This window comes from Haliotis rubra, unplaced genomic scaffold, assembly GCF_003918875.1.
Source record: "Haliotis rubra isolate DU_JTF1 unplaced genomic scaffold, ASM391887v1 Scf327, whole genome shotgun sequence".
Taxonomy (NCBI): Eukaryota; Metazoa; Mollusca; class Gastropoda; order Lepetellida; family Haliotidae; genus Haliotis; species Haliotis rubra.
In genome coordinates, this window is record NW_025766999.1 from 716648 (window position 1) to 741654 (window position 25007).

Below are 25007 nucleotides of genomic sequence, written 5' to 3' on the forward strand. Positions count from 1 at the left end.
CTGGATAAGTGAAGGAGGGTAGTTTGATCCCCTCCCCACTTTAACAACCTTTAACAAATCGAGTGCCTTCAGGCATATAGCATTAAGGGATTTAATATTTTGAAGGAATGTTAAATGGGAATCGAAAATTAGGCCCAAGAATTTGGCCTCCTTTACAACTTTGATGGGAGTGCCATTTAAAGATAGTTCTGGGTCCTTATGAGGCTTATATTTACGGCAGAAATGCATACAATTAGTTTTTGATTAGAAAATTTAAAGCCGTTTTCAAGACACCATTTATTTATCTTGTTTAAACACAACTGTAGTTGCCGTTCAATAGTATGCATATTTTTACCACGAAGAAATATTAAAATCATCCACAGGAAGTGATCCATCAATTGAATCGTTTAAGACCTTGGATAAACTGTTGATCTTGATACTAAATAAAGTGACAGACAAAATACTGCCTTGAGGGACACCCTGATCCTGATTGTAATGATCAGACAGGGTTGAACCCACTCGGACTTGAAATTGCCTGTCTTTTAAAAACTGTGATATAAAAAGAGGCAAATGGCCTCTCAAACCAAAAACATGTAAATCCTTCAAAATACCATGCTTCCAGGTCGTATCATAAGCTTTCTCAAGATCAAAGAAAATTGATTCAGCATGTTGTTTATTTACTATAGCATTTTTAACAAAGGATTCTAAACGTACCAAATGATCAATGGTACTACGATTTTTCCTGAAACCACATTGAATATTTGTTATAAGGTTATTGGTTTCAAGATACCAAGTTAATCTATTATTCACCATACGTTCCATGGTTTTACAAACACAGCTAGTTAGAGAGATCGGCCTGTAATTCGACGGATCTGTATGATCCTTTCCAGGGTTTGGTATTGGGACTACAATGGCATTACGCCACGAAGGAGGAAATTCTCCAGACGTCCATATTTGGTCAAATATATCTAAAAGTGTCATCAGACATGGTTCCGGTAAGTGTTTCAGTAGCTGGTAATGTAGATTGTCATCACCCGCTGCAGTGTCATGAGCTTGCTCAAGAGCAGTATGTAGCTCATGGGTTATCTCCCATTTGACAGACACCCATTTGACAGACACCCAATTGACAGACACTGAACTAGAAGGTTAATTAGGGTAACACCTACGGGTATAATGGAACAGTCCACTGTCTAGTGAGTAGAGCAGGGTGAGCCTGAAACAGGCTCGTTACTGACAAGTTTGATTGTGGGTAAATAGAACTTTGTTGTGATAAAATGATTTCTCTTCTCAAAATTGATTTTACTATCAATTACTATCGAATATAAAAACAGGTTTGTCACTGAGAGGTTTGATTGTGTTCATTGATAGAAAAGCCCCCTCCCAATAATAGCATATGTACAACAGATGTTAACTGAGAAAACGTTTTGTTGGAGAGATATAGATATGTACATATTTGAAAACATTCTTATTTGAAGTAAATGAGACACCTGCATTGCCATGTAAGATACGATTAATACCAATCAGTGTTCTAATTTCAACAATACTTTCTAAAGATTGTAACACTTTATGTCTTTGAGTAGTATATTCTCACATCCATGGCCACATTGACATGATGCGTCATATTTTAAATATTTATTCTAAATAAATCGTAACAAAGTTCATTCGTCATATATCTTAATATTGTGTTCAAAACATATAACTTCTTTATTGCAAATGAATAATATTTAGGTTCACATTTATCTATATTTGATTTATACAATACAACAGTGTCGCAATTTCTAATAGCTAAGCTAATGTTTTCAATAGGATGATGCCGACTCCCGTTAGACTAGAAGGTTAAACCGAAATGTTTATGAAAATAAATAACCTGTTAATAAATAAACTGTTTTTATATTGCAGCAATAAAAATTCAAATTACTGTCTTTTCGTCCATCTTTCAAAATAAATAATATAGCTTCAGTTTGTTCCTATGTTTTTATTTGGTCTATTCCATTATAATGTGTAGGTAACAGGTAGTAGATAATCTGTTCACTGAACCGTAAATGTTGTTGTTTTAAGGTGTCTGCGAACTGGCTGTCTGCGTAATGGGAGGACACCAGCTCATGTAATGAAAACACTTCATTATAATCTTCACCGTTATGTGATTCGAAATTAAGTTTTGTCTTTTCCTGTTGCTTCTGATATCTCTGAAACTCAGGGACATAATTTGCCGTTGATGAATTTTTGGCAAGAGTTTCACCAATTTAATCTGCAATTCTAGATTTGTCAGTTATTAAATTATCGCCATCTTTAGATGGTGAACAGCAGATTTTGAACCTTTGCCTTTAATTCTCTGACCCATGTTCCATACTCTGGACATTGGCGTACGTGAATTAATTTTGGAGACATATTTCCTCCAAGATTCAACCCTCAGGGGATGAATCGAAGATGCGTCAATGACACCGCCAGGGTATGTCTTTAAACATAAGCCCCGCCCATCTCAGGCGGAGGCGTGGCCATTGTCTTTAAAGCTCATCTCAACAGGAAGATATTGGATGGTGATTCAATGTTTTCCTCTTTTGAGAGTTTAGATTTTCTGTTGACTGCTGGCAAAACAACAACAAACATTGTTGCTTTATACAGACCAGCCCCTTCAACGCGTAACAAACTTTCTTTCAAACAAGTTTATGAAGAAATGTCAACATTCGTTGAATCGAAATGCACAACACGTTCCCGATTTATCATGCTTGGAGATTTTAATGTTAATTTTAATAGCAAATCAAGTACTCAGTGTGATAACATGAAAGGTCTCGAGTCCATGCACTATGTCCAGTTAGTTCCTAACGCTACCCACAAGAGTGGACATACCCTAGACTGGGTTGTAACGATGAAGGATACATGCTGTGTTTGTGACCTTAGTGTGACCGACCTTCAAATATCAGACCATTATCTGATCACTTTCTCTCTGGATGTAGATAAGCCTCCGCACCCAAAGAAAGTCAAGCAGTGTCGGAACTTAAAAGCTATTGATAAAACTGCATTCAGTGTTGACTTATCAAATAGCATTCTTGTGCAATGTCCTCCCCCGGATCTAAATGAACTGTCAGAACTGTTTAACTCTACACTTCTGGAGTGTATTGGACAAACACGCGCCTCTGAAAAACAGGCGAGTAACGGACAGGCCTGTGACACCATGGACTATGACGTCAGATGTATTAGAGGCTAAACGCAGTAGACGTCGTGCTGAGCGTGCCTGGAGATCTTCTCTCCTGGAAGTACACAGGCAGATCTACTGTGCTGCCAGGAACAGGGTCACCTTGGAGATAAGGCGTGCTAAACAAGCATCCCTGAATAGCAGAATCCAGGAATCAATGTTCGATCCTCTGTCACTCCATCAACTTATGTCCCGCCTTCTTGGTAAAGACTCATCCCGACCTCCCATCTTGTCCCATCCTCCTGATAAGCTGCCAGACGTCTTTCAGAATTTCTTCACAAATAAAATAGACAAAATCCATGATTCAATGGTAGGATCTAGTAACATGTCACATTTTGGCGACAGTGACTCCAGACATGATCCTGAAGTTTCTAGAGAGTCCCCAATATGTCGAGACTCAAGTGACAATGACGAGCATACTCTCACACATTTCAGACCTTTCAGTGAGGCTGAAGTACGCATGTTGATCAGGAGATCAAACCCCACATCTTGTGCTCTTGACCCTTTGCCTACATCTGTACTTTTAGATCATCTTAATGTTCTTCTCCCAGTACTCACCAGAATCATCAACACAAGTCTTGAACTCGGTGAAATGCCCGCTGTTTTCAAAACTGCGCTAGTGAAGCCTCTTTTGAAGAAGCCAAACCTTGACTGCAATGTACTTGGCAATTACAGACCTGTATCCAACCTCTCGTATGTTTCAAAACTCATTGAGCGAGCAGTGAATGTGAGGATGTCAGAACATCTCCAGCAACTTGTATGACCATCTTCAGTCAGCCTATCGTGCTCACCACTCCACCGAGACTGCTCTTGTTAAAGTCCTAAATGATCTACGACTTGGTTTGGACAACAGCAATATTGGCATCTTAACACTCCTCGATTTAAGTTCGGCTTTTGATACAATTGATCATGACATGCTCATTCATCGTCTCAGGTGTGATTTTCACATTGATGGCACCGCGCTCTGTTGGTTTAAGTCCTACCTAACGTCCCGCCGTCAGACTGTGCTCATAGACGGACACCACTCTGCCCCAGTCCATCTCAAACATGGTGTACGACAGGGATCGGTCCTGGGGCCAGTCCTTTTCACTTTGTATGTAAAGGAGTTTGGAAATGTTATTGCCGAAAACAACATAAATCGTCATCAATATGCAGATGATGCACAGCTGTACAAGTGTTTTCCTGCAGACCAAGAACAGTCATGTAGCGCACTAACAGACATGAGTCAATGCTGTGATGACGTTAAATCCTGGATGACCCACAACAAACTTAAGCTCAACAGCAACAAGACAGAGTGCATTCTCCTTGGTCCAGAGAAACGGAGGTCCAAGTGTGGAGTCAGCTCACTTGAATTTGACAATTCACATATCTACTTTGCTGATCAAGTCAAAGACCTGGGCGTGTTCCTAGATTCAATCTTGTCACTTGATTCTCATGTATCTCATCTTGTCAAAACCTGTTTCATGTCACTCCGCAACATTGGATATATTCGCCATATCTTACAGTTGAATCCGCCAAGACTCTTGTATTGTCACTTGTAATGAGTAAACTTGATTATTGTAACTGTTTACTGGCCGGTGCATCAAAAACCCAGATAGCCAAGCTGCAGAGAGTACAGAACTTCGCCGCCCGTATCATGACTCGCTCTGGAAAATATGAACACATTACTCCTATACTGTACACTCTCCACTGGCTTCCAGTCGAGTTCAGGATCCAGTTTAAACTCTTATGCCTAGTTTTCCGCTGTCTCACTGGAACTGCGCCTTCTTATCTATCCAATCTTCTAACCGTGTACACGCCTTCCCGATCTCTCCGTTCACAGGAAAAGAACTTGCTTGTTGTTCCCAAAGTAAAGACAGTGATGTATGGAAAGAGGTCCTTTGTCCATGCAGGATCTTTAACCTGGAACAGTTTCCCGCAGAGCCTCAGAGACTGTTGTGACTTTTAGATCCAATCTAAAAACACACATGTTCAAGATAGCCTTTGAACTGTAGCTCTTTACCATTAATATCATCTTTATCTTGTGCGCTTTGACAATGCTTTAGCATGGATGTATGCGCGTAACAAATATGCTATTATTATTATTATTAAACCATGGTTTCCGTACGTGTGGGGTTGTAGAGGATTTCGGTATACATTCGTCAGCTATTTCCTTTAACACGTCAGCAAAAAATCTGAATGGGATCAGTTACGTCACTGAAGCATTCAGGTCGTAATTTCGATTTACATATAGTTTGAAATCAGGACCAGTTAGCCTTCGAAAAAATCCATCTTGTATATGATGGAGAATCAGGTGGAGTTATTTCTGAAAGAATAGTTGGGAAGTGGTCACTTCCACAAAGGTCATTATGAACAGACCAATCAAATTCATTCAGGAGGTTAGAATCTGCGAGAGACAAATCCAGAGAAGAATAAGTGCCAGTTGCAGGATGCAGATAGGTCCTTGAATCATCATTAAATATGCACAGGTCATTATTGGAAATGAAATCTTCCAGTATTTTGCCTTTAGTATTAGTGTTAGTACTGCCCCAGAGTGGGTTGTGACCGTTTAGGTCACCCATAATAACACATGGTTTTGGGAGTTGATCATAGAGTGATTGAAGATTAGTCAGCGGAAGGTTCGATGAAGGCGGAATATACAGAGAGCATATCGTAAATGCTACACCCAGAGTAAGTCGCACTGCAACAGCTTGGAGATTAGTGTTAAGTGTAACAGGGCTGTGAATAACATCCTGTCGTATAAGGATAGTAGACTGACTGACTGAGTTTTGTTTTACGCCGCTTTTAGCAATATTCCAGCAACATCACGGCGGCATAAGGATAGTAGAACCTCCAGCGGCTCTATCACCTGGAGGGGAAAAATAATGATACGTTTCAAACTGACGTAAGTTAAAATTATCTGTCTGTTTCAGATACGTCAGTTGCAGACAGAACGCTGATGGTGTTAAATCCTGGATTAACTCATTAAGGCCGAGAGACGCATATATGGGGCCAATGCATCAGCTCCTCACAGCGAGTGACGTGTTTATGGGGCAGGTAATTGGCAGTTTCTCACAGCGAGAGCCACATATATTAGTCAACAGAAAGCACCTCTTATTCAGCGAGAGACGCACATGTGTGTTGTATTAAAAATCGCACTGTACCTATTATTTCAACCAATTAAGTAGTACTGAGCAAATATTAGCTTTTCTTACGAGAGATGCTACCTTTAGTATCAATCAGAAGAAGTATTTAAAGTGTTTTGATAGCAATTGCTAATCATTATCACAGGCTTGTACAGCGTTTGGCAAATGAACACATGTCGGCGAGAAAGGGGATTATGATGTTTTTTACAGAGGTAAGTGTCTGGTACTCTTCATTGGGAATGGATACTAAAATACTTCGTATGCCTATTGATTGAATTGGATGTAATGGTTTAGAGGTTACTGAAGATTATATTTTCTTCAACTTCCTAATAAATAGGAAACAATATACGAAATTTCAAGGACATACAAAGAATTCAAACACAATAGAATAGTTTGAATTTACTTTTCAGGCATTATTACGTTGTCATGTTTCATATAATGAAAAACATAATGTATAAACACAAATAATTATACATCCAAGCTCGAATAGATTAGACATAATTTAATTTACTAATTTGAAGCTTACTGAATTGTAACTAGTTATTTTCCATAATCTAAAGTTGATAATGTTACCTAATCGAATATAAAGTGATACGTCGTGCCTTTGCATCGACAAATTCAAATCAACAGCTTGGTGCTTTTATTCATGTCAGTGTTATTACAACAATGAAATATTTTACTACGTTTGTTACAAAACACAGTATGTTGGTAATTCAAAGAAATCTCACACAATATAGACAGAAGTAATATCATAAGTTATTACATGTAAACCATACAAGGTATTTCAGGCATTTGTGTTCAATCTGTTGAAGTTTCATGTTGATTTGAATTGTCAGTTTTCTATGCAATTTACATGAGCATTGTGTAAACATTTGTATTTGATCTCTGTAATTATTTCAGGCATTTTTGTTCAATCTGTTGAAGTTTCATGTTGATTTGAATTGTCAGTTTTCTATGCAATTTACATGAGCATTGTGTAAACATTTGTATTTGATCTCTGTAATTATCAAATCCGGTGTAATTATCACGTGTATCAATGAACTCAGTCTCTATTGATCCATCGTTAATAAAAGCTGGATAGTATAGCAGTATCGATACACATGCGTGTAATCATTCAATCAGATTACAGTAATGAGATAATTGAACACCTCTTTCGACCTTGAAATAACAGCCTCCGGTAGAATGCATATGTAGTTACGTCTTTGTTGAAAGGTTTGTCCCGTGACAAGTGTAAAATAAACAGATGTGCTGTTATATCATTGGACAACTTGCTTTATGGAGTCACGCCCCTCTCTGTAATGTTTATGCATGCATGTACATCTGTAATCTTATGAACCTCGTTTGCAATCAGTATAAATATAGGCACAACCACCTTCATAAATATTGATGGTCAACGATATAGCCAATAATCAATCTCTATCCAAGCTGTTGAGTGACCAAACGTGGTCTTCACAAATTTCGCCCACGCCCCATCACCTGTCCTTTCCTGTGTGACAGGTATCTCATGATACGATTGGTCACAGACAACATATGACCAGCCACTATATTGAATAGTTGAGATACAGAACGTTCTATTCGGGAAATTTGATAACGCCCTATCACGTGACTCTTTGTTTTATGTCTATGCAAGGAATATGTAGTATACATTTTTTATATGTATGTTGGTATGGTCACGTATGTTTTCTGCATTAAATCTAGATGAAACAAAGTGCCAAGCTATGAATGTGCTCTATGTTAGTCACAGACTAGCGTTATTTAGTACTTTCATTAAAATAATTCTTATACACTAGAAATGTATCAGCAAAAATGCTATTTTCGTCGAAGATTATAAAGTATGTAAGTAAATTCTTCTTTACAGTATGTCATTGTCATAGATGTTTTGTAAACTTAAACCTCACACAATGATATGAGAGAGAGAATTTGTTTATGTGTGTCTCATCTCTTACATACAAAGAATACATGCATATTGTGATAAAATATAAATGTACAAGCCGCCAAAGGTCTACAACTGAAACTTGCAATAAAATTACATAAAACTTTGCAATACACGATATGTATTCACACCTGCTTTCTTTCAATATATACCTTTACGACACAATTAAACAATCAGGACTTGTTTGTACGACTAGACAGTTTCCTGTCATCCCCGAAACCTGCCAGGGAAATCAGGTGTGATTAGCACTAATTAGTCTCGGCACAGCGAGTGGGCAATCAGCGAGGGGTTCCAGGTGTTGAGTAGTGAGGTGGCTCTCGGGCTCAATGAGTTAATAGCTGTATTTCATTAAAATTTGTCCGGAGTCCTCTACAGTTCAACTGCACGATATTGTTAGATAGCCCTATCTTTTAGGCGGATTAATTGGGGATCTACCCCGCACCGATTTCGAGGGCGACAAGCTATGTGCCCTAGAATTGACGTTTTCATGTCCTCAAGTGATCCGTATTTGTTAAATAATTCGATTTTATCATCTGACCCCTTGGGGGCTCTGCCACTTAGTTTCTTCGAATCTGGCTTCGGTTTGCCTTTGTTTTTAACGATTTGTTGAACGTTTGACGTTGATTGAGACCTTTGAGTTGACTGAGAAGATGTGCCACGGTCATAAGATGGTTCTGATTGGATTTGGGGCGTACCAGGAAGTGGTTCTGCAGTTTGTGTAGATATTGCAGGTGACAATATCTTAGGAGAATCTGTTTTGATCCAAGTCAAGTTCGTCTGACAGCTTACAGATGATTTAGTTATTGTTGGGGTTGTTACTGAAGATGTTTTGGCTTTGGAAGCATAAGTTTCCTTAATTTCCGATCTCAAGACAAGCTTTTGGCATCAGAAAACTGATATTTTGAGTAAACTTGATCTTATTTATCTCCATCTGCTGTTTCCAAATGGGACAGTCTTTTGAGAATGATGAGTGATCACCTGCACAATTGGCACACTTCTTAAAGTTACTGACACAATCTTCTGTTGTATGTGTCTTTTCACTACAGTGAGCACACACAACAGACAATGTGCAAGTACTAACACCATGGCCAAACTTTTGGCATTTAAAACATCTCAGTGGGTTTGGTATGTAGGTGTCGACATTAATGTTACAGTACCCTGCCTTTAGTGATCTTGGAGCAGTTGGAGAAGAAAATGAAAACAGATACGTGTTTGTTTAAATGGTTTCCTGGTTTTCACGTGTTGTAAAACGCTTTACATATAAGACCCCTTGATCTTTCATTTCTGAAACAATATCAAGTTCAGACATGTCGGTAAACAATCGATCTCGGTCTCTTACGATTCCTTTGCTGGTATTAAGTGTTCTGTGAGGAGAGATCGAAACCGGAATGCCGACGAACGTTTCAGTACTCATCAGGTTAGATGCCTGTTGCCTTTGCTGCACTCAATAAGCAGTGCCCCTGAATGTAAACGTTTGAAGTTTTTACATCACCGGCTATACCTTTGTATGCCTTTTGTATAGCAAAAGGATTTAACTTCAATCTGGTGTTATATTGTGTCTCCATCACTAAGAAGCGTGGCCAGTAATCAATGGATGTGGACAGTCGTTGGTCGTTACCATCTGGATCAGTGTCAAGTGGACGGGTTTTTTTAGGGGGTTCGTATGCCATGGATAGTGTAATATGGTTCATCATCCGAGCTCCCCACCCACCAAGGAGTATCACAAGGACAATGCTAAACACAAGTGGGTCTCCGACTTGCAGCACCAAGGATACTCGGATGATATACTCAAGCAGAAAAATAAAAGATTAATTCTTCTACCAGATTGGCCCATGAGCCTCCGCCGTCTGGCATAAGTCTCAAGGCAAAGTTCGCGATAAACATTTTACAAAAATCAAATGATGTTACATGAACAAAGGGTGCCAGGACCAAAAAATATAAACAATTTTAAATCAAATGTTGTGCAATTACATAAAATCTATGCACAGGAACTGGCGTGACCAGCCGATTGGTTGAACTGGCTCCATTCAACCACCCGTCTAGGTGGTGTAAGGGGCGATGTGGTGTGTTGGGCAAAGGAACATTGTTCCTGGAACCAGTGCCCTCAACCATGAATGAAAAAAGGGAAATATGTTGGATTATTTATATCATTCAAACTGAGAGGCAAGAGACGTAAATTCGAACAAACTGCGGCAAACTGTAATAACAAGCGCGGTAAATTGTAATAACGTCTCTGGTTCCTTCTAATTTCCAAATAAAGTCAAATACCAATGTTGGTTTCGCTTCATCGTCGTCAGATCCCATCACTGGGATGTTAAATGAATGAAAAAAACTGAAATATTTTGGGCTATTTCTATCATTCGAACTGAGAGACAGGTGCCGTAAATTGCAACAAACTGCGGCAAATTATGATAACTGGTGCGGTAAATTGTAATAACATCTCTGATTCCTTCTAATTTCCAAAGAAAGTCGAATTTCAGAGTTTGTTCGACTTCATCATCGTCAGATCCCATCTGTGGGATGTTAAATGAATGAAAGAAGGGAAATAATTTGGATTATTTCAGTCATTCGAACTGAGAGGCAGGTGCCGTAAATTCTAACAAACTGCGGCAACTTGTAATAACTAAGCGCGGTAAATTGTAATAACATCTCTGATTCTTTCTTATTTCCAAAGAAAGTCAAATTCCAGTGTTTGTTGGACTTCATCGTCATCAGATCCCATCGGTGGGATGTTAAATGAATGAAAAAAGGGAAATAATTCGGATTATTTCTATCATTCGAACTGAAAAATAGGTGCTGTAAATTCTTACAAACTGCGGCAAATTGTAATAACAAGCGCGGTAAATTGTAATAAACTGCGGCAAATTGTAATAACTGGTGCGGTAAAATGTAATAACATCTGTGATTCCTTCTGATTTCCAAAGAAAGTCGAATTTCAGAGTTTGTTCGACTTCATCCTGGTCACATTCCACCACTGACGTGTTAAAAGAACGAATAAAGGCAATATTTTGTAATATTTCTGTCATTCGAACTGAAAGGCAGGTGCCGTAAATTGTAAAATGTACCAAACTGTCAATGCTTAATATCTTGTCAATGCCTGATACCAATATGTTACTAAGAAAATGAAAGTAAAATAAATATATCATATCCGATTGATGTACATCAACGTGTTTTGCATATCTAACATTTGCTATCTCATGCAACCGCAAACATTCAGGTAATATTACCATTTAATAAATTTTAACAATTGTTAACAATTCTAACAATTTGTACATGTCAGCAGAGTAGTGTAAAGTGGTTACCAAGCCGTTGTAAAGAATGCTTACAATGAAATTATAAGAAATGGACGAAATATAGTGGTGCTGGTGTCTGAGCCCTCAACCGCATAATCCGGATTATCGCCTTGTGTAAACACGGGATTATTTACTATTTGTTTTATTGGTGTCAGCCCGATCTGTCGACAAATGAAAAATGGGATGTTGCTAACCGTCGACAGAACAAAAGGGACCGAACAAAATACCTGGTGCGTCGACATCACGTGGTCAACAATACCTTGACGGTGTTAATTAATGAAAGAGAATGTTTGCTTAGTGATTTGCAAGTGGCTGTGGTGGTTATGTTCGATTCATGAGTAAATGAATTAAGTTAATTGTAGAGAGTGTCTTTTTAACAATTTGTAAGACAATTAAGGTTGCAAACAGACTATTATTTTACGTTATGCTAGTGGAAGGATTACCATTTTGGAGTTTAACATGCAAAAAAATACCCGAAATAAACAAAGAGCTTATAAATTATTTTAGATATTGGGAGTAGAAGGATTATCGAAATGCTGTTGAAAACATTTATTCGGATACATTTGGATTATGTTACTACCACCTGGATAGAAGGTCAATTGCAATGGACGCAGCCAACTTGGAATCATTTTGAAAATGATGGACACAGAACTAACAATAATTTGGAAGGTTGGCACAACAAAATCAACAAGTATCCCATAAAGACACATCCCAGTGTGTTTTAAGTTTTGCGAATGCTGCAAAAAGAACAGTCAGCTACTGAAGTTAAAATTCAGCAGATCCAAGGACAGCAGAGAGTTCCCGTCCGCAGACGTCGCTACCGAATCATCGATGCTAGGATTCGATCCTTGAAGGCCGACCTTCTTGCCGAAAAACTTACTGACTTGAAATACACAGACCATGTGTCAAGAAGTAATATCTTTTGTATATTTATTGCTTATACACCAGCATAAATCACTTATTTCTATAACACTAACACTAACACACACACACACACACACACACACACACACACATATATAACATCTCTGATTCCTTCTAATTTCCAAAGAATGTCGAATTTCAGAGTTTGTTCGACTTCATCGTGGTCACATTCCACCACTGGCTTGTTAAAAGAACGAAAAAAGGGAATATTTTGGATTATTTCTATCAGTCGAACTGAGAGACAGGTGCTGTAAATTCTAACAAACAGCGGCAAATTGTAATAACAAGCACGGTAAATTGTAATAACCTGCGGGAAACTCAATAACTGGTGCGGTTAAATGTAATAACATCTCTGATTCCTTCTTATTACCAAAGAAAGTCGAATTCCAGTGTTTGTTTGGCTTCATTATGGTCAGATCCCATCACTGGGATGTTAAATGAATGAAAAACGGTAATATTTTGGATTATTTCTATCATTCAAACTGAAAAATAGGTGCTGTAAATTGTACCAAACTGCGGCAAGATGTAATAACAAGCGCGGTAAATTGTAATCAACTGCGGCAAATTGTAATAACTGGTGCTGGAAATTGTAATAACATCTCTGATTCCTTCTAATTTCCAAAGAAAGTCGAATTTCAGAGTTTGTTCAACTTAATCATGGTCACATTCTACCATTGGCTTGTTAAAAGAAGGAAAAAAGGCAATATTTTGGATTATTTCTATCATTTGAACTGAGAGGCAGGTGCTGTAAATCCTAACAAACTGCGGCAAATTGTAATAGCAAGCACGGTAAATTGTAACAAACTGCAGCAAATTGTAATAACTGGTGCGGTAAATTGTAATAACATCTCTGATTCCTTCTAATTTCCAAAGAAAGTCGAATTTCAGAGTTTGTTCAACTTAATCATGGTCACATTCTACCATTGGCTTGTTAAAAGAACGAAAAAAGGCAATATTTTGGATTATTTCTATCAGTCGAACTGAGAGGCAGGTGCTGTAAATCCTAACAAACTGCGGCAAATTGTAATAGCAAGCACGGTAAATTGTAACAAACTGCAGCAAATTGTAATAACTGGTGCGGTAAATTGTAATAACATCTCTGATTCCTTCTAATTGCCAAATAAAGTCCAATTCCATTGTTTCTTTGGCTTCATTATGGTCAGATCCCATGACTGGGATGTTAAATGAATGTAACGGAAATATTTTGGGCTATTTCTATCATTCGAACTCAGAGACAGGTGCCGTAAATTGCAGCAAACTGCGGCAAATTATAATAACTGGTGCGGTAGATTGTAACAACATGTCTAATTCCTTCTAATTTCAAAAGAAAGTCGAATTTCAGAGTTTGTTCGACTTAATCATGGTCACATTCGACCACTGGCTTTTTAAAAGAACTAAAAAAGGCAATATTTTGGATTATTTCTATCAGTCGAACTGAGAGGCAGGTGATGTAAATTCCAAAAAATGCAGCAAATTGTAATAACAAGCTCGGTAAATTGTAATAAACTGCAGCAAATTGTAATAACTGGTGCGGTAAATTGTAACAACATCTCTGATTCCTTCTAATTTCCAAAGAATGTCGAATTTCAGAGTTTGTTCGACTTCATCGTGGTCACATTCCACCACTGGCTTGTTAAAAGAACGAAAAAGGGGAATATTTTGGATTATTTCTATCAGTCGAACTGAGAGTCAGGTGCTGTAAATTCTAACAAACAGCGGCAAATTGTAATAACAAGCACGGTAAATTGTAATAACCTGCGGGAAACTCAATAACTGGTGCGGTTAAATGTAATAACATCTCTGATTCCTTCTTATTTCCAAAGAAAGTCGAATTCCAGTGTTTGTTTGGCTTCATTATGGTCAGATCCCATCACTGGGATGTTAAATGAATGAAAAACGGTAATATTTTGGATTATTTCTATCATTCAAACAGAGAGCCAGGTGATGTAAATTGTACCAAACTGCGGCAAGATGTAATAACAAGCGCGGTAAATTGTAATCAACTGCGGCAAATTGTAATAACTGGTGCTGGAAATTGTAATAACATCTCTGATTCCTTCTAATTTCCAAAGAAAGTCGAATTTCAGAGTTTGTTCAACTTAATCATGGTCACATTCTACCATTGGCTTGTTAAAAGAACGAAAAAAGGCAATATTTTGGATTATTTCTATCATTTGAACTGAGAGGCAGGTGCTGTAAATCCTAACAAACTGCGGCAAATTGTAATAGCAAGCACGGTAAATTGTAACAAACTGCAGCAAATTGTAATAACTGGTGCGGTAAATTGTAATAACATCTCTGATTCCTTCTAATTGCCAAATAAAGTCCAATTCCATTGTTTCTTTGGCTTCATTATGGTCAGATCCCATGACTGGGATGTTAAATGAATGTAACGGAAATATTTTGGGCTATTTCTATCATTCGAACTCAGAGACAGGTGCCGTAAATTGCAGCAAACTGCGGCAAATTATAATAACTGGTGCGGTAGATTGTAACAACATGTCTAATTCCTTCTAATTTCAAAAGAAAGTCGAATTTCAGAGTTTGTTCGACTTAATCATGGTCACATTCGACCACTGGCTTTTAAAAGAACTAAAAAGGCAATATTTTGGATTATTTCTATCAGTCGAACTGAGAGGCAGGTGATGTAAATTCCAAAAAATGCAGCAAATTGTAATAACAAGCTCGGTAAATTGTAATAAACTGCAGCAAATTGTAATAACTGGTGCGGTAAATTGTAACAACATCTCTGATTCCTTCTAATTTCCAAAGAATGTCGAATTTCAGAGTTTGTTCGACTTCATCGTGGTCACATTCCACCACTGGCTTGTTAAAAGAACGAAAAAGGGGAATATTTTGGATTATTTCTATCAGTCGAACTGAGAGACAGGTGCTGTAAATTCTAACAAACTGCGGCAAATTGTAATAACAAGCACGGTAAATTGTAATAACCTGCGGGAAACTCAATAACTTGTGCGGTTAAATGTAATAACATCTCTGATTCCTTCTTATTTCCAAAGAAAGTCGAATTCCAGTGTTTGTTTGGCTTCATTATGGTCAGATCCCATCACTGGGATGTTAAATGAATGAAAAACGGTAATATTTTGGATTATTTCTATCATTCAAACTGAAAAATAGGTGCTGTAAATTGTACCAAACTGCGGCAAGATGTAATAACAAGCGCGGTAAATTGTAATCAACTGCGGCAAATTGTAATAACTGGTGCGGTAAATTGTAATAACATCTCTGATTCCTTCCAATTTGTTCGACTTAATCATGGTCACATTCCACCACTGGCACGTTAAAAGAATTGAAAACGGCAATATTTTGGATTTTTATGTAATATTATTTGATATTATTCGAACTGAGAGGCGGGTGCCGTAAATTGTACCAAACTGTGGTAAATTGTAATGACAGTCGCGGTAAATTGTAATAAACTGCGGCAAGATGTAACAACAAGTGCGGTAAGTTGTAATAAAAGTAGTTGGGACTCCCGTCTCTCTTTGATTTCAACATGGCCATTTCCCACCTCTTTGAATTTAATTGGGAAACAACGGGAATAATCTTTTCTATTTCAGGTTTTCAAGTTTAATGAAATGTTCGGTGCTTAAGACAGAGGTGAATCGTAATGAAAATGATATGTATTTGCTACGCTACAAGGGAACATACATGAACTCAATGATGTGCAACTAAGGACATTGTGAGCTGACTTCCAAAACACTGAATTCATAAATGCACATACATGTATAACGTTTTCAGTGAACTTATTACCAGCGGCCAGCTACGGGAAGAGAACCTTCAAGTGTGCTGCCGCAAAGACATGGAACAAACTGAATGAATGTTTGAAAAACTGTTCAAATCTACATGACTTCAAACTAATCTCGTTAGACTGTCATATTCAGATGACGACTGCCTTCATATTCCAATAACAACGTCCGATTCAAGTGATGAACTGCCAATGAAAAATACACCCAAGTCATTTCGTCAAGTCGGACATTCATACTTACATTTGAGGAATTTGTAATGATGACATGTAAATCATGTTTCAACAACAGGACTATGTCTATAGACTTACAGATGAAGCAAACGAATGGTGACTTCAACCGTTACAACATGCCATGTCAATCCAATAACCCATGTGTTTCAATACATGATAGTGGAGTCTTTTGAACACTACCTTTTCCAAAATACGTCCTTTATTGTGTACCACCCACATGGATTTTGTTCTATAAGTAGCCATGCGTTGATCCACCTGACATGACTCACAATTCTTTTGAGTTCTATTGCAACGCCGCTACTTTTACCATAGGTCATTATTAGTCTACGCACACTTACAATTCTTTGTAGGGTGATATGTGGGCAGTAAATTCGCGGTCGCAAATGGAGAAATGACAAGAAAGATAATATTGTTTTGCATAGTACTCTGCCAGAAGACTGCTGGGCTATCTGTAAAGATAGCTCAATGACATGAAGCACAACTTCGTTTGGTAAATCAGCAAATGTAACCTGGTCATCTTGTGAAACGTCATGATCGATTCCTTCCATATGAAGATCTTTTCTACGTGAGATTTTCACTTCCTCGTCGCTATTATTTGAGCTTTGAACGTCTCGTCTTGACATCTCATTTCCACTTCCTTTCGAGTCTAAAAGATCCTGAACATCACATGGTGAAGGACCTTGTCCTTGTAGTGGTACATTATGCTCTTCATCGTTCATCGTCATGTCAGAGCCTTGTGTTGAATGTTCCATGTCTACAGAACAATGAGCCTGCTCTTCATCGCTTTCTCTTGACCCTTCCTTGCTTTCTCCTTCCAAGTCAGAATAACTCGGGCCCATCAAATGGTGAATGACTTTGTAGAGAGTTGTATTCTTCATCGCTGCCGTTGTCATCAGACACTTGTCTTGACTCCTCAGTGCCTATAGGTTCCTGCTCAATGTGCGGAGAATGCCCTTGTTCGTCGTCGCTGATACTCCTTCTGTAAAAGCTATGTCTTGGTTCTTTCTTTCTGTTTTCTTCCAATTCAGACGAACCTCGACCATCACATGAATTTCTCGGGAGATGAATTCTTCTTCATCACTGCTGTTTACAAACTCTTGTCTTGGCACATCTGTTGCTTCTGTTACCACTGGCAGCTGATCCTCATGTAGTTGCTCTTCGTCTTGCGTTTCATGCAGCTGAAGCGCAACATAGTGTTCGCCTTCTTCTTCAGCAAAATGGCCAAGATTGAGTGTATCGATGGCGACACTGTGCGTGGGAACGATGGTAACAGTAGCATCGATGCCAAGCGATGAGTGTACAATTATGTTGATATTAAACATATCTGAGACTGCTTGTAGTGTTATATGGTCACCGTAGGTACCATCATCTAGCATATCAGATATGTATGTGTCCCATTCTTCACCGGTGTAAAGTTCCAAGGGGAATCCATCTGGCGTGTAGGGATGCTCAACGAGATAACTCACAACCTGCTCTCGAAGTGTTCTAGAGGAGCGGAATATACCAATTTAAGCTAAAAGGTGACACAAGGCTGCAAACTGACAGTCGCCGTATCCTGGGGGATCATAAACGATCCGACCGTGAGATGCAAATGGTCTTTCGGTATCCAACAATGGTATACGATACTTAGATCGGTGATGCCTGCGCTGTGATCTGGACGACGCCTGTTGCTTTCGTTTTACCTCAGCATCAATTGTGGAACTTGACAACCTATCGACTGACATCCATTCAGATGTGTGCTCCTTTCCTGTTATGGGATTTGTGAATGAAATCATATACATCGATGATTTTAACTTCCGTGCAAGTAGTTTCCCTTTTACAATGTACTGTTTCTTAGGAGCCAGTTTTCCTTTTTTTTAACTATATTTGCATAAAACGTCGTCGCCAACGTTGTACACTGACGGGGGTGTAGTCTTCGTTGTCTCTGCACACTGCGTCTATTTGATTTCTTTGTCGCGACTTTAGCCCGTTTTCTGGTCCGAGTAACATACTTACTTTGCCTCAATCTGTCCTTGGCATTAGGTTGTTGAATATTTGCATCCACAATATCAGCATTGAAGTCACCTGAATCCATTTCTAGAACAGTGTTTGATTTTCTTCCGAAGTACACTTCAAATGGACTCTGCCAATCTAAACATTCTTTCTTTTCATTATTCATTATTGAGGCATATCTTCGCAAATGTGATGCCCAGTTTACACCCTTGGTGCCCATAGTTACAAAGTCATACATTATTTTCCTTTTCAGTTGTCTGTGTGATCTCTTCACCTTTCCTTGAGACTGGGGATGATACGGTCTACTGCGTATTGGTTTGATTTTAAGGTTTTTACAAAGTTCATTTACATGCCCCTTAAATTCGACACCTTGGTCCATCTGCAGCTTCTTAGGTGGACCATGTTCTTCGTAGATCACGCGCAGAGCACTGGCTACACCCCTGCTCTTCTTTGTTTGCAGCGCCACAAGCCATGTATATCTACTGAATACATCTACTAGAGACAGTACAAACTGTTTTCTTTCTCTTTATTTATCCAGAGTCTTCTTCTATTCATGTTTTGTATTTTGCTAATTTCATTGTATATATTACCAATGATTATTATTCCTGTTAGCATCCGCATGCAGGAGGGAGTAAATCTATTTACTATTATAAATGTTTTACATGTAATATTGGTACCCGTCAGGGTTGTGTGTTAATCCCACAGCTGTTTATCATATTTATAAATAAGTTGTTTTCCTTAATGGAACAGGAAGGTGGTATAGGTGTTAATGTTTCATCTGCTTTTAACAATTTGTGTTCACTTATGTTTGCTGATGATGTTTCTGCACTTTCTGATACTTGTAATCAGTTACAAAAGAAGATAAATGCACTTGAATGTTTTTGTAAACAAACTGGAATGTCAATTAATGTTAGTAAAACAAAAGTTCTTGTTTTTAGAAATGGTGGGCCATTACGGGAATATGAAAAGTGGTCCTATAATGGCAATCCTATTGAAACTGTATCCTTTTATAAATATCTAGGACTTGTATTTACACCAAAGCTTGTATGGAGTAAAGCGCAAAGCTGTCTGATATCTCAAGCTAACAAGGCAATATTTTCTGTAAATGGTTTTCAAACAAAGATGGGAAGAGTAAATTGTAAAGACTTATTTAAGATTTTTGACTGTATGGTTGCACCTATTTTGTGTTATGGGTCTGAGATTTGGGGTACTAACTATTGTAGCATCATTGAGTCTGTTCAGGTAAAATTTTGTAAATATTTCTTGAAAGTTGGTAAATCTACCTGTAATAACATGGCTCTTGGTGATTGTGGCAAACTTCCTCTACAAATTACTTATATGACTAAAGTAATTAAATACTGGTGTCACCTATTGTATATGCCTTATGATAGACTGCCAAAACATTGTTATATTATGCTCAAGTCCTTCGATGATGTTGGCCGCACTACTTGGGCAACTTGTGTCAAAAATATTTTATTTAAGTATGGTTTTGGCTATGCATGGATCAGTCAGGATGTTGGCAATGTTGATTATTAAATATCCTTGTTTAAGCAGAGACTTTCGGATAATTTTACACACTGTTGGTCCACTTCAATTCAAAATTCTAATAAGTGTTTTTATTACTCCCAATTTAAGACATTTTTAAATGTGGAAAGGTGTTTAAATTCTGATATTCCATCACATCTCAGATCTGTTGAAACTGGAAGATACAATAAAGTAAATTACAACGAGAGACTATGTTTATTTTGTAAATTGGATGACAAAAATATTATTGAAGATGAATTCCATGTACTCCTTAAGTGTGAACGTTTTTCTGATTTAAGGTTAAAATATATTCAGAAATATTTTACTGATTTTGATCCAAATGCCAATTTTATTAACATTATGAAAACACATAATGATTGTATCATAAGAGATGTCAGTATTTTTCTGTATCATGTACTTCAGCGCATTAGAAATGTTCCTCTTACACAGCATGTGCACTAAACTATCTATATCATATGCAAATTACTGTATGATGGGCCTGTGGCCTTTTACTGAATAAACTTGTCTGTCTGTCTGTCTGTATATGTTTTCCCTTTCAATCTAACAGCATTTCTGCTGAAATCTACGAGATCAACTTGATGATGTGATTGCACAGACTTTGCTCTCACTGGTCTGATGATAGCTTTATTTGTAAACTTGGCTGTGTGAATGGAATACTTCTCTTTCGTCCGTAGCTCTCTCCGTATTGAGGTCTCTGTAAGTCCTGACATGGAATCAGCTGCCAAATGCCACAACCTTCTGTAGCCTGCTGATTTCTGACTGTGAAATGCATGTCCGACAACCTGAGCAACATCCGTTCGTTTCACAACTGGCTTCCCTCTGAAGTACAGAATATTGTTTGCTTCAGCGCCTATGGAGAAGTCCTGTTTCCTTCTCCAGTACCGAATAATGGCATATCGTTGACCTCCAGTTCTTTCGGCAACTGGTGTTTGAAAATTACCTTTCACAAGTGAGATAATAGTATCATACGTTTCCTCGTCAAAACAATGCGTATATCCCTTGCCTGTCGCGTTACAGTTCAAAGACAGGTAGCACAGAACTGCTACAACGAATGCTCGCATGGTTGGAAATGTACGTCCGCGCCCCTTGAACAAAGTCTAGATCAGTCAAATATATACATCCTTCACCAACAAAATTTGGACTACTTGGGCATCACTCGAAAAAAGCAACAACTTATTTGTGAATTTAGACATACATCGATGTAAACGTATAAGTGAAGACATGTAAAGTCAGAAATATGTGTCTTATATTAAATGTACATATCTTTAAATCTAAGTTTAGATTTTATGGACACAAAGAATATGACTGCGTATGATTATACAGTATCTATGAAGTATTATTTAAGGGAATAGCTTAAAAGACTGATGTAAAATCTGCGACATTTGTACAAAAATAATTTAACAGTAATAACTTCACATATTATATCAGTTACACCAACTTCAAACAAAAATGAGAAACCAATCAGTTCAGGTCAATGATGGAAAACGTAAAACGCGAAGAAAGTAGTTTCCTGGAGAGGGTCGCCTGTGCATTTGTTGATACATTAACGCAAGATGCTGCTTTGTTGGCCAATAAAATGCAAGAGTCACTTGGAGTATGTTTTGTAAGATGCAAGGCTTTAAATGGAGCTTTATCAGCTTGGTTATGTACGTTATGGCTTTTGCAGATAACAAACTATTATTATTTGAGGGCATGTCGAAAGAGAATCAACATATATTATATCAATATATTATTGTTATAGTGCAAATATTTCACTAATATTTCACACACAAAAGTATAATAACTATGATATGAAATTTATATGAATTCACAAAAGTTCCTATGTTGTGATTTTCCTATGTTGTGATTTTCCGTACACAAACGAGAGTAACTCATTCAGGTTGTAAAATACATGCCGCCAGACATGGACATACTGTAGACAATAATTAATGGTTTGCACTGCAGTTACCGGCTGCATGTCACTTCCTGATTGACACGCTGACCACGTAATGATAATCCCACAAGCAAGTCGGCGGTCAATCTGAAATGCTTCTGGCTAAATGAAACGGCAGCCTTGTGTTTTTATTACCACCGTCCGGTCAGAGACCGATATACGTTAGGTAATTTATGAGACTATTGTATCAACCAGGAACAATCCATGAAATAACAAAGGGATAATGGTGACAATTATTTACAATTGCTATGCGTTCCTCCGATATATAAGCAGGTGCAGTTTGACTGTGAAGTCACTCTGCATCTGAATAAACCTTGGAACGCCAGCAACTCTGATGTCATCATTATCCTGAATTCATATATTTTATTTTAAGGTAAGACATTTCCATGCGTTGTTTATATGTTCGTTTCATTATATGTTGAAAGTGTTTTGGGAATACTGTTTTAGATTTCGGTAACTTCAAATCATATATATTATTGTAGATGTTCAGCTACAGGCGTACGTTCATTTGTGTAGTTATTGTTCAATGTATTGCGAAATTGTAATAATGTTTAGGAAGGGTTGAACCCGGGAAACAGGTGTATACTTACACCTATGTAAAACTATTTTGTATATTCAGGCTAATAAGAGCAGCGCTTGTATTAAAGGGAGTACGGTAGTGCGTAAATTGCACTACCGTAAAACATCTACGATACGTGTACTAGTTAATGTTTCATTATTTTAAGCTGATGTTACCAATAGGAATCTAATGTTTTAGCGTGTGTATTTGTATCGTTGTGTGCCGTTCTCTGAACTTAAAAAGATGTTCCTGTAAGGTTCTACCTGTACATAAAAATATAATGCCCAACTTACGCTGATGTTTTGATAAGTATAGCGTTATATATATGAGTATAATATGTTCGTATCAGTTATCTGTAATACTGTACCTTATCATTATTTGATGTGTTCATATATATGTATACATATGATGGAATTAAAATATCTTATAAATGTAATGTCCAAAACATGTTGATGTTCTGCGAAGCTTAATAATTATGAAGATGAAAATAATATATTCACGTCAGTCTATTGTAATACTGTACGATTATTTTCATATCTCCACATATTGAATTGAATTGAAATGTTTTATTGAATCTTCACACTCTGCATCTGAATAAACCTTGGAACGCTAGCAACTCTGATGTCATCATTATCCTGAATTCATATATTTTATTTTAAGGCAAAAATTTCCGTGAGACAGCACGTTCTCATTATTATCAACTAATTCGCTGTAATTCTGTTCATTCCCTGAGGGAATTATGAGAACTTTGTACAGGGAGGAAGGCTTAGCACTGTTGATATAGTAATTTTTTGTAACATGTTCCCTGCCTACTGATCCGTCTCGCCTACACAGGTACTTACTTATGACACAATCCAGACCAGTATATTCATTGCAATCATGCATTTGATATTTTACTTCTGCTCACTTCTATGTGACGTGATCTCCTGAACTTTCGATATGCCACTGCTGTGAAGCAAATGCATATATTCTACAATGTGACCAGAGGTTTATGAGCGATTCATTTACAGATTTAGTCACCAATTGTTATCAAGTACACGATACACTTGCCCCATACCAAGTCCTCTAGAAGCATATTAAGATTTAGTGGGCTTCTTGTCAGGTACATTTGAATTGAATATTGAATTGAGATGTTCGGAAAGCCTGGAATTCATATGTTCGGTAAGTCAGGAATGCAAGTGATTCTACATTTATAATAGTAAATAGATTTACTCCCTCCTGCATGCGGATGCTAACAGGAATAATAATCATTGGTAATATATACAATGAAATTAGCAAAATACAAAACATGAATAGAAGAAGACTGTGGATAAATAAAGAGAAAGAATACGTTCATTAAATAAGACATCAATTATATCAAAGAAAGACACAGGCGTATTTTGATCTAGTTTACAGAAAGCATAAGCTGACAAGCATGGCCATGTTGCGAAGGAGTCGTACTGTTTTTATGCTTGTCTATACCTTTATGATAAGATGTAAATTCCGTTTTTTTCATTCATGTAAGATCCCAGTCATAGGATCTGACATAATGAAGCCAAACGAACTATGGAATTGGACTTTCTTTGGAAATTAGAAGGAATCAGAGATGTTGTTACATTTTACCGCAACAGTTATTATAATTTGCAGCAGTTTACTACAATTTCCCGCTCTTGCGATTACAATTTGCCGCACTTTGTTAGAATTTACAGCACCTGCCTCTCAGTTCAAATGATAGAAATAATCCAAAATATTGCCTTTTTTCTTCTTTTAACAAGCCAATGGTAGAATGTGACCATGTTTAAGTCGAACAAACTCTGAAATTCGACTTTCTTTGGAAATTAAAAGGAATCAGAGATGTTATTACAATTTACCGTGCTTGTTAGTACAATTTGCCACAGTTTGTTAGAATTTACGGCACCTTCATCTCAGTTCGAATGATAGAAATAATCCAAATTATTTCCCTTTTTTCATTCATTTAAGATCCCACCGATGGGATCTGACGATGATGAAGTCGAACAAACACTGGAATTCGACTTTCTTTGGAAATTAGAAGGAATCAGATATGTTATTACAATTTCCCGCACCAGTTATTACAATTTGCCGCAGTTTGTTGCAATTTACGGAAGCTGTGTCTCAGTTCGAATGATAGAAATAGCCGAAAATATTTCCGTTTTTTTCATTCATGTAAGATCCCAGTGATAGGATCTGACATAATGAAGCCAAACAAACTATGGAATTGGACTTTCTTTGGAAATTAGAAGGAATCAGAGATGTTGTTACATTTTACCGCAACAGTTATTATAATTTGCAGCAGTTTACTACAATTTACCGCTCTTGCGATTACAATTTGCCGCACTTTGTTAGGATTTACAGCACCTGCCTCTCAGTTCGAATGATAGAAATAATCCAAAATATTGCCTTTTTTTCCTTCTTTTAACAAGCCAATGGTAGAATGTGACCATGATTAAGTTGAACAAACTCTGAAATTCGACTTTCTTTGGAAATTAGAAGGAATCAGAGATGTTATTACAATTTACCGTGCTTGTTAGTACAAT

At 37.5% G+C, this 25007-nt stretch overlaps 1 long non-coding RNA gene across 1 annotated transcript; it reads right to left on the reverse strand.

Moving 5' to 3' along the window:
• Positions 1 to 17401: 17401 nt before the first annotated feature.
• On the reverse strand, positions 17402 to 23128 carry LOC124284002. The gene is made up of 3 exons (XR_006900453.1): positions 22200 to 23128; positions 20229 to 20230; positions 17402 to 17411 (listed from the first exon to the last, which is right to left on the reverse strand). It is a non-coding gene; the product is annotated as an uncharacterized LOC124284002 (long non-coding RNA).
• Positions 23129 to 25007: the final 1879 nt, after the last annotated feature.